The sequence below is a fragment of the Malus sylvestris genome, chromosome 12, assembly GCF_916048215.2.
Source record: "Malus sylvestris chromosome 12, drMalSylv7.2, whole genome shotgun sequence".
Taxonomy (NCBI): domain Eukaryota; kingdom Viridiplantae; phylum Streptophyta; class Magnoliopsida; order Rosales; family Rosaceae; genus Malus; species Malus sylvestris.
In genome coordinates, this window is record NC_062271.1 from 15287290 (window position 1) to 15294689 (window position 7400).

At 36.6% G+C, this 7400-nt stretch overlaps 1 pseudogene; it reads left to right on the forward strand.

Annotated features, from left to right (window-relative positions):
• Window positions 1–1678: 1678 nt before the first annotated feature.
• LOC126592180 (beta-galactosidase 7-like) lies at window positions 1679–4892 on the forward strand (annotated as a pseudogene).
• Window positions 4893–7400: the final 2508 nt, after the last annotated feature.

Consider the following 7400-nt stretch of genomic DNA (forward strand, 5'->3'; position numbering starts at 1 on the left):
GGCAAAAGACTTGGGGTTGAAAAAGCTTGTAATTCATTCTAATTCCCAACTAATCACCAGCCAGACTACTGGGGAGTACATGTCAATACATTCGATGATAGCGCAATACCTAGAGAAGGTACGAAAGCAACTTGAGGCGTTTCAGACTTACACCCTCACTCAAGTTCCGCAAGCAAACAACGCCCACCCGGAAGCGCTAGCCGGCTTATGCTCCACCCTCAACCACCAACTCAAACACTCTATTCCGGTGACATATCTAGACAAGCCAAGCATACAGGTGGAGCCAGCAGTCGAGGTGTCACAGGTTAGTACAACTCCAAACTGTCAAGATTCCATTATAGACTACATGGTCAATGGCACATTTCCCATGGAAAGATTGGAGTCTAGAAAGCTCCACACAAAGGCGGCACATTACTACATGTGGAACAACATTCTTATCCGAAGATCCTACACTTGACCATATATCCGCTGCCTAATGCCTCCCAATGACCTAAAGGTTCTAAGTTCAATCCACGAAGGCATTTGTGGAAATCACTCCGGAGGCTGATTCTTAGCACAAAAAGCTATTAATGTAAGCTACTACTAGTTTACCATGCATCAAGACACTAAAGAGTTAGTACAAAAGTACGACCATTGCCAATGCTAAAAGCCGGTACCAGCACTACTTGCCAGCAAACGACACCCGCAGACGAGTCATTGGTCATTCATGCAGTAGGTAATCGACTTGGTAGGGCCAATGTCGCCTGCTACTAGGGGCAGAAGTATGATGATCGTGGCAATTGACTACTTTACCAAATGGGTAGAAGCAGAACCCATAACAACCACAACTCAGACGGATATAGAGCGCTTCACATGGAGGAACATCATTTGTCGATTTGACATCCCTCAATCTATCATCACAGACAATGGCTCACAATATGGCATTAAGCAGCACATGTCCACCCCAAGGTATCCCAAAGACAATGGGAAGATTGATGCATCCAACAAGATGATTCTCGACTACCTCAAGAAATCCCTCTCCGATAAGAAGGGAAAATTGCCAGATGAACTTCCTAAATGCCTATGGGCGTATCGCACAACCAAATGACTAGCAATCGGTGAGACTCATTTCTTCTTAGCATTTGGTTCAGAAGCAATCATTCCCCCAATGTCATCGTGCCAAGTATTAGAACTCTACTGCCAAGCATCGAGCAGAACGGAAATGAGATGGCCATAAATTTAGATCGGGCAAAAGAGGAACGCGAGAAAGTCATCACCCGCATCGCAGCCTAATAGCAGCAACTCATCTCCTGCTACAACAAAAAGGCCAAGATCTGGCAGTTCTAGCCTGAAGATCTAGTCCTAAGAAAAGCCTTCATCACTACCCGTGAAGAAGGCTTTTAAAAGATGGATCCCATTTAGGAAGGTCTGTACAAGAATAACAAAGTAGGCGGTAAGGGTAGTTACACCCCTGCCACCATAAACGACAAATAGATCGAAAAGTAGTGGAACACCTACAATCCGAGGAAGTACTATGCGTGAAACATAGACCTGCTGAAGAGATCGAAAAGTAGTGGAACACCTACAATAAGGAACAAAACATTTCGATCTATGCGTGACACATAGATCGAAATGTTTTGTTCCTTATTTATTGATTATTATTCGGAAGAGATATTAATTCTGAATAATTTGATCGCATATGAATCAGGTTTAAGGGGTGGGGTTCGAAAGTTTCACACAAACCTGCTGAAGATCTTGCTTTTACTATATGGTATAATGACACTAATTTATTTTAACAATAATGCTATTTAAACATTCTAATTATCATAACATTAATGATTTCCTTTCTATCTTGCAGTATCACGGTGGTACAAATTATGGCCGTAGCGCAGGAGGTCTATATATTACGACATCATATGATTATGACACACCATTGGATGAATAAGGTTAACATTACAAGAACCAAAACTTAGTTTAACTTTTAGTTGTATTTGTTCAGACAAATATAATGATTAATTGTATGAATGTTAAACTTAGTTTAACTTTTCGTTGTATTTGTTCAGACAAATATAATGATTATTGGTATGAATGTTTAAATAATAGGCAATTACAATCAACCCAAATGGGGTCATCTCAAAAAGCTTCACGAGGTTCTTAAATCAGTTGAGGAGGCTCTCACTTATGGCGTTACAGAAAATTATCAATATCCAAACTTTGTTGATGTAAGTCGATCAATCGTTTTTGTGTCGATCGATGTTTTCCAAACTGGCAAACTATATTCTCATTGTATTTTATCTAATCTATTTTGCATTGCAACATACAGGTTCAATTATATAGCTACAACGGACAAGATGTATGCTTCATGGGTAATGCCCACGAATCATACGATGCCACCATTAGTTTTCGAAATAGGGAGTACTTCATACCGGCGTGGTCTGTCACCATTCTTCCTGATTGCGTTAAACCAGTTTACAACACTGCACACGTATGTTTCCCTACGTTATACTATGTTATGTCTTTAGATTATCAACTAATCATTATATATGTTAATATAATAATGATGAAACATGACTCACTAATTTGAATTATGTAATCTTTTGCAGGTTAATGTTCAAACCTCCATAATGGTGAAGGAGCACAACCCTGGATCTTTTGGACAGGAGGAGCCTTTAGTGTTGGATTGCCACTGGAAAAATGAGCATATTGAGAACTTTGAGAGAAGTGGTCCTCCTCGGGGAAGTATTTTGACTACTAACAAATTATTGGATCAGAAAGTTGTAACAAATGACACCAGTGATTACTTGTGGTGCCTCAGCAGGCACTAATTCTCACACCTTATATTTTATTCCTCATTCCTTTTGTTTTTTGTTTTTAATTTGCATGTTTTCATATGTACTTTTGATTTTGTTTTAGATTTAGTTTGTCATAAAAGTTTGATTTTAGTATGAGTAACGCTATTTTGACGCATACAGTTACTTGCACAAGCTCATGCGGTTTCAAATACAATACTATAGTCCGACTTTATTAGAGTATTATTTTTTTACGTCTAAATAACATGATTGTTTTAGTGCTCTACAATAATTCTAATGATACTTTATGTATCCTACTTGAATGGCAGGAACCCAATATGCTCAAAATGGACAGTACTCCTTCACCTATGAAATAAGGATCAACTTAAGGAAAGGGAAGAATTATTTGACTCTATGCAGTTCCACTGTTGGACTCGCAGTAAGCATGAAATTGATACTTCATGAAATCAAAAGAGAATTAATTAATAATCTGTCAAACCTTGTCATTCTTTTTTGATTTCTTATTGTTTTTTACCTTTATTAATTTATTTATTTTTACAGCATTCTGGTGCATACTTCGGTAACGTCCCCGTCGGGATTAAGGGTGTTCAAATTGTGAATGGTAGTGATGGTACGGTGACAAGAGATTTAAGCACAAACCAATGGGTGTACAAAGTTGGATTGCTAGGTGAAACCACAAAACTCTTTGATGTTTCTGGTCTCTCGGATGGTCATAGGTGGCGTACAGAATTGCTTTCAACTAGTGAACAGTTTATTTGGTACAAGGTACAATTCCCATACATCGATTTATCTCGGCCTTGAATTTTATCGTTCTCTCATCACATATCTGACGGTTTTCTTGTATTACATTATTTTTTGTTGCGTATTGTCTTTAATTAGACAAACTTCAAAACTCCACTCCTTCCGGACCTTGTTGTGGTGGATTTGAAGGGTATGGGCAAGGGCCATGCTTGGGTGAATGGCTACAGCATTGGAAGGTTTTGGTCAAGTTACAAGACAGAATGTGATGATACTTCGAGTTGTGACTACCGTGGAGCGTATGGGGCCGACAAGGGTGCAACTAATTGCGCAGAATCCACACAAAAATGGTAATCAAATCAATATTCATTAGAAAACTAGATATTCATCCTTAAATAAGAAGTTTAGAAAAATGTCTTATACAAGATTAAAAATTTGATTTAGTCCCTAAACTCTATTTAGTGTCACCATATGCATTCACTGTCTTTTAAAAAAAAAAAAAATATGGTGTCCATGAATTAAATTATATGAAAAATATTGTAATTTTAATACACATTTGAATTCAAATGAATTAGCTCTTATTTGTTGACATTTTGCATCACCAATTTCCAGTAAGTATCTTATATAATCTTATATAAGAAAATATTTTGGTAAACACATTTTGTTACACTAATGTTTTTGCACATTTTCTTATGTGCCACAAATTTATTACACTATTTAGGTACATACATTTTTCGATACACTAGTTTAGTATAATATGTTTAGATATGAACATTTCAGTATACTAGTTTAGTATAATATATTTAGCTATGAACATTTAGGTACATTAGTTTAGTATAACTGTTTAGGTACAGACTTTTCGGTACACTTATGTTTTTGCATATTTTCTTATGTGTCAATTCATTATAATATATTTAGGTACAGATATTTTAGTACACTAGTTCAGTAAAATATATTATAGTACGGATGTTTAGATACACTAATCAGATGAGTTAAACAAAATTAATGAATTAAAATGTGTATATTAATAAATTTAAAATTTAAGTGGAGACCTTAAATAAACTATACATAAATATTAAAACAAAAGCATTATAAATTTGAATTAGGTAAACTAAAAAGGACTAAACCAATATGTAATCTACCATTATGTTTATATTAAATTTTAATCTTCTTGAAGGATTAAAGCTCATAAATCCCTTATATTTATTAACTTATGTTTATTAATAACTATTAAAATGCACGTGAAGACTTGAACTTGAGACATCTTTTAATATTTTATTTTCATCTTTGATTGAAAATATTAGGTACCATATTCCACGACAATATCTCTGCGACGAGGAAAATTATGGGTGGGCAAACGAGTAGAGGAACCGCGGGTCGGGGCAGGTAATGTAGGTTTAGGGAGGGTATGGGCTGGTTCCAAATGTTTTAGAAAATAAACGGGGCGGGCCGGGCCAAGCCCATGTCATTTATGGGGCGAGCCGGTCCCTAAACCCTAGAAAAACAGGGCCCCAGACCAACCCATTTCTAATTATAATCAACCGGTCGAGATTGAATGATAACTTATCATTCAATCTGAACCGTTAGTTTGTACCCTAGTCTCACTCACTCATTACCTCAACTCCCTCGACGCCGCGACCAACACAACCCATCTAGCCATCCTCCGACCTCTACGACATCCCAATTCCCAGGACCCAGAAAACCCCCAGGTCCCATAACCTCGATTCTCTCCTCTTCGACAACACCACCGCCGTTGCGACCACCATCACCCCTCATCATTGATGTCGAGGACACTGTGCGAACAGCCTAGATTCTTTTACTTACCCGACTACCGGTAAGTCTACTTCTTCAAAAATTGAACTGCTGCTAGCCTATGTGGATCTGTTAGGTTAGGATTGTGGATCTGTTAGGATGGTATTGAACTGCTACTAGTCTATGGGTGAAGGAATTGTGGATCTATTAGGATGGGAGTGGGATTTGGGATTTGAGATTTGGGGTTTGTGTTGGGATGTGTTTGGTTATTGATGATGAAACCCTAGAAACGAAAAGCTAGGTCAGCTAGTTGCGATTGGGATTGGGATTTCAATCTAAGTAGGCAATTTTGAATTTAATTGATCAATAACTAGGTTTTCAGATTTGGGTTTTTTTCTTCTTCTTGTTTTTGTTAAGGTTTCATGTATACTTATTCTGCTAGGTTCAACATTTCATGCTTTCTGTCACTCGAATGTTCTTACAATTCTAAAACAAATTCAGATGAGTAAAAGAAGCCACAATCAGAAAGACTTAAATCAGTCATAGTAGATTTCTTTTCTTAACCAAAATGATATAATTCTAGAGACAATAATAGCACAAATAAATAGCACATCATCTTGAAATATAACAATGGATATTTGATTAATATAGTGAACTATCTTGTGATACATACGAACTACGAAGCATAGATATGGATATTGTTACGGTGTGATACAAATTAATGTTAGTGCGTAATGTTTTACTGTGATCCACTTAAAGGTCTAATTAGTTATGCATATATAGCAACTATTTGATAAGTTTGGCATATAAATAACCATATCCACAGGAGTTATGCACTAAATAAGACCACAGATGTGGCACATTCATGTACTAATCATAATGTACAATTGTCAATGTGGAGACTCCTAAATTGTTTGTTTCATGTTTATACTATCCAAGCCTTCATGAACTGCGATCTTGTTTCTAAAAGACTTCAAACTCAAAAGTTGAAGAATAAAACAATAAGAAAGAGGTTGCAGTATGTTGCATACTTGCTTCTTAACTGTATTTAAGCTTGCCTCCATTGTATCACTTTTTTTTCAGGGCACGAGTGCTCCTTAACAGCTCAGTACAAAGATATCATATCTCAAGTGCTGGACACATATCCACTGGTGATTCGTCACTTATAATAGCTTGGTACAAAGTTTCACTGCCCCTACCTGTAACATACTTATAGCTTGTAGTTGTACTTACACCCGTTGCTATTTATGAACTTTTGTTTAATAATATATTTGTACTTACAACTCAATACAAGTTGCTACTAGGTTATGTTTGATGCATTTGAAATGCTATTCGTTTATCTTGAAGAGTGGTTAGTAGGTCAATTCCTTTATTCTATTGTTGGATATATATGTGTGTGTGTGTGTGTGTGTGTGTGTGTGCAGTTTTGAATCTGTACAGTTTTGTGTAGTTTTTGCTTCTTCTATGTTGTGCATTTATGTGTTGTGTGCTGAGCTTAGCTATGTATGTTTTGATTACTATATGGTGGGAAAACAGTGAACGTGCTTCTTCTTTGTTTTGATTATTAATTGGTGTGCATATTTCGAAATATCTTTATTTGATTAATGAATATACTTTCATTATTTAATTTTTACATATTTTGACATAATGTCTCAATCTCAAAGCCAAAGTACCCCTAGTACTAATGTAGCATCAACTACGGCTACATCACCATCACCATGTCCTTCACAACCACTAACACAAGCACAAGCCACACAGTCAAAATCAACAATGCCTCCCCCAAAACCCTCCTCCTCCAAAAAAAGAAAAGCACCACCTATTCCAAAGACAAAACAACCAACTATATTAGCTACGATAGAGAGATCTTCTTCTAAGAGATCTTGGGTTTGGGATCATGTCACTAAGTGTATCATCTCAGAAATACAAGAAGTAGAAAATGATGGAAAGAAAGATGGCGGATGTACAAGTATTGAAGGCTAAGTGTAACCATTGTAAATCCCTTTTTGCATGTGATACTAGTGGGGGTGGAACTAGTACTTACATTAAACATATCAATAAACATTGCAAGTCATATAAACCAATTGATGAGTTGCAAAAGGTTCTAGGCAGTTCTGGACCTTC